This window comes from Scylla paramamosain, chromosome 8 (assembly GCF_035594125.1).
Source record: "Scylla paramamosain isolate STU-SP2022 chromosome 8, ASM3559412v1, whole genome shotgun sequence".
NCBI lineage: Eukaryota > Metazoa > Arthropoda > Malacostraca > Decapoda > Portunidae > Scylla > Scylla paramamosain.
The window spans coordinates 4,387,459-4,391,740 of record NC_087158.1 but is presented as its reverse complement, the minus strand read 5'-3'; positions in this window follow the sequence as shown (position 1 = coordinate 4,391,740).

Sequence of the window (4,282 nt, the reverse complement as noted above, 5' to 3'; positions counted from 1 at the left end):
AAAGATATAATCAATATGAGAATTGAAAAACAGGCCAGAGCTAACCTGAACAGTACAAGGCAGTCGGGGGAAGACCAGCGCACAGTAGTAAACAAACCCGACTAAAACATCTAAATGCGCAAGACGCTGAGGCAGCAGATTCTTCTGACATGTCAGTGTATTCAACCATAAATGCTGCCAACAACCAAACAGACATAATGGCATTACCAACTAGGGTAGGTAAGCATCGCTTATCTTTGGCTGTAGACACTGGAGCCACAGTAAACGTGATCTCTGAAGAATCTTACAAGATTCTGAAACGGAATTCACGCGGTGGTAAATGGATACTCCGTCCAAGTGACTTGAATCTTTCTGGTGTCACAGGGTCAGCCCTGAAAATCTTAGGAAAAATTTCCTTACCAATAAGTCTATCTAAGCATACTCAGCTTATTCAAACTGATTTCTATGTAGTCAGTAACTTTAAACTTCCTTCTGACGGCTTATTAGGGCTAAGAGCCATGAAGTCTCACCAGATAGTAATCTATCCAAAGCAAAATACAGTCATGGACTGCGGACGACATCTGGAAGGGATGAAACATCCTGCACCTTTGGTTTCCAGGCAACCCAGAAACGGTTCTTTATCACGGAAGGGACAAAGATCCAATGGGGAGCCTCAAACGATTCCATCTGTCCGGTCTCCTACGAGAGATAAGGATATAACAGAAGCATGGAGGGAAGCAAAAGCAATTGTCAATGCCAGTTATGACATTCCTGCTCGTGTGGCAAAACGGATTACAATTCGTGTTCCAGAAGCTCCTGTAGGCAGTGACATCTGTCTTGAAGGTATAGGTAATGTTAGGCGATTGGCTGTTGAATCGACTCTTTCCATAATTAGAAAGGGTCATGTCACTGATGCTTTGGTGGTGAACACTACTGGAAGTTCTGTAAGGATCAAACAAGGTCTTTTCCTTGGAAAGTGCCTGGTTTATGACAAGAAAGTGGTACCAGAACCCAGTATTCTGCCTGGAGCCTGCGTCTCTTCGGTGAGTCAGTCTGCTGTTGACACCGAGCTGGGGCAGGCGCCAACCCTATGTTCGTTTGTCAATGTTGTGGACTACCCCGAAATGAGGCCCGCGCTCTTGGACTTATTGGGGAAGTATCGCAGTGTCCTGGCACTACCTGGAGAATCCTTAGGTGTGACCGATCGAGCGGAACACCACATTAGGTTAAAACCAAACACTAAGCCAGTATATATACCAGCTTATCGTCTTCCTCATAGTCAGAGGGCGACTGTAGATGACATGATTCATGACATGATTGACAAGGGAGTGATTCAAGAATCGTGCTCTCCTTGGAATTCACCAATCTTTTTGGTTCCCAAGAAAGATAAATCTTTCAGGCCGGTAATCGACTTCCGGCGGGTTAATGATGTCACAGTGGATGATCATTATCCTTTACCTGTCCTGAGCGACCTTCTAATGTCCTTAGGTCGTGGAAACAAAATTTTCTCTAGTTTAGACCTGTTGTCAGGATACTGGCAGGTTCCCTTAGCCCCCACTTCACGGGAAATAACGGCGTTCAGTACGCCTAGTGGCCATTACGAATGGTTACGCATGCCTTTTGGATTAAAATCCGCTCCTTTAACATTCCAGAGAATGATTAACAGTATTTTCACGGGTTTACTTGGCAAAACCGTGTTTGCATACCTGGATGATATAATCATCGCTAGTAAGGATCAAGAATCCCATCTGGAGAGTTTAAAATTAGTCCTCCAGAAGCTTGAAGAAGCTGGACTTAAAGCAAAGCTTTCTAAATGTGAATTTCTAAAAGCCAAAATAAAATTCCTTGGCCATGTAGTCGATGGTGAAGGAATCCACACGGTGGATGAAAAGGTCATAGCTGTACAGAAGTTTCCTCAACCTAAATCGGTGGAGAATGTCAGATCTTTCCTAGGTCTTGCGGGATATTACCGTCCTTTCATCAAGAATTTTGCGGCAATTGCATCCCCACTTACTAAACTCCTTAAAAAGGATGTTGCTTTCCATTGGGAGGCTGCTCATGAACAAAGTTTCAATGAATTAAAATCACTATTAACAAATGCACCTGTACTTGCTTTCCCAGAGCATTCAGAGCCGTTCATTATTTGCACGGATGCTTCTTCTCTAGGACTGGGAGCAGTACTGATGCAGACAGATGCCAGAGGCAAAAACTATGTAATAGCATATGCAAGTCGTGTGCTTAATCCAGCAGAGTCTAATTACTCTGTCACTCATCAAGAAACACTTGCTGTAGTTTGGGCTTTAAAACATTTTAAGGACATTATCCTTGGATATCCAATTACAGTCTACACGGATCATGCACCCGTAATTGAACTTTTCAAAGGGAAAAATTTAACTGGACGAGTGGCAAGATGGTACTGTACCATGCAGGAATTTGCTCCAGTAGTCAAGTACTTGCCAGGTCGTGCTAATGTAGTAGCCGACGCACTTTCACGAAATGTGCCTGTGGGAGCTGTCAGTGACTCGCTCCCTGTAAATAACTTCACCTTGAAGGAATTAAGTAAAGCACAGCGAGAGCATGAAATATGGTCTAAGGTCATACATGCTCTGGAGTCAGGCGAAGAAGATAATCTTCCACGTCTACATATACCATTCTCTCAATTTTTCATGTCACCAGACAATGTTCTGTGTCGACATAATCCCCAAATGGGAAAGTCTAGTAAACAACACATCATTCCTGAGAGTTTAGTCCATGTCATACTTATCTTAGTGCACGACATGCCAAGTGCAGGACATCCAGGAAGAGAGCGAACTCTACAAGCAGCGCGTAAAAGCTATTATTGGCCTACCATGCGCACTGACATAGAAGATTATGTTGCCAGGTGTATATCATGTGCAAAGCACAAGGGTGCGGTAAAAGGACCAGCCCCAATACTGGAATATCCACTACCTGAGCGACCTTGGGACATTGTCTCCATTGATCTTCTTCAATTACCCAAGAGTCAAAATGGCTCGCAGTATCTACTTGTGTGTGTAGACCATTTTTCAAGGTTCGTGGTTCTCTCACCTTTAAAGGAAAAATCTGCTAAATATGTAGCGCATGCGCTAGTAACTAAGTTGTTTTGTCCATACTCAGCACCACGAGTGTTGTTAAGTGATAATGGATCTGAATTTCGCAATGAAATCCTACAAGGAATATGTACACAGTACAACATTAAACACACATACACTGTGGCTTACCATCCTTCTTCAAACGGACTAGTAGAAAGAGCAAACAGGAAAATCCTGGAGGTTCTTCGTCCAGTTGTAAACAGTCTCCATGATGACTGGGAGGACTGGTTACCACACGTTGGTGCCTGCATTAACAGTTCAATGTGTGAAAGTACTGGGAAATCCCCACATTATACTCGTATATTATATGGTGAAGATAAAAATCTTCCTTATGATTTGTTGGCAAGTCCACAAACTCCAGTATACAACGTAGATGACTATGTTAAACAACATATGCATGTTTTCAAGGACATTCATGCTAAAGTCCGAAGTAGGCTACAAGCTTCTAGGGCAGAAATGATGGCTAGACAACACAAGCGTGCGACCCCTGTCACGATACAGGTTGGAGACACAGTTAAAGTTCGTTATCCGGACAGGACCTCCAAACTCTCCCCTAAATTTAGTGGTCCATGCTCGGTTGTCCGCCAGTTACATGGTAACAAATTTGAGGTGCATGACCCTCTTCTTAACACTGCTGAGATAGTACATAGTGATCGGCTTGTGAAGACTAACGCTCAGCTCCAGTCATCAACAGAGAGTACTACTGATCAGGTTACAAACCTTAATTCTACTAATACTATAAAGACGCATAGGTATAACCTTCGCTCACGCAGCTAATTGCCTGCATTACTTACAGATGGCACTGGGCCTCCTGGTTACCTTCTTGAGCATGCTGCAAGTGCTACAAGCGTCCACTGCGTTGCATGTCAAACCGGGGGCTCTCACCACACATCTTGGGGAAGTAACCTTAATAGAAGATGTTCTTCTGGTTCGATATCCTTTTTCTACCTTATTTTCCGTAACTTCGGACCTCGACGCTGTCTCAGAAACTTTGGATAACTCCTTACAGGAACTGGAATCCTTACTTGCTGATGAAACGCATAGCCAGACACAAGTTTTCTCACAAACCATAATCAAAGCTTTAAAAGCAAGGGTAGAATTCTTACACGGGAAATTGAACCAATCTCAGCATGACTACAACCTTCATCCAGTGCACGCTCGTACCAAAAGAGGACTCATAAATGGGTTGGGAC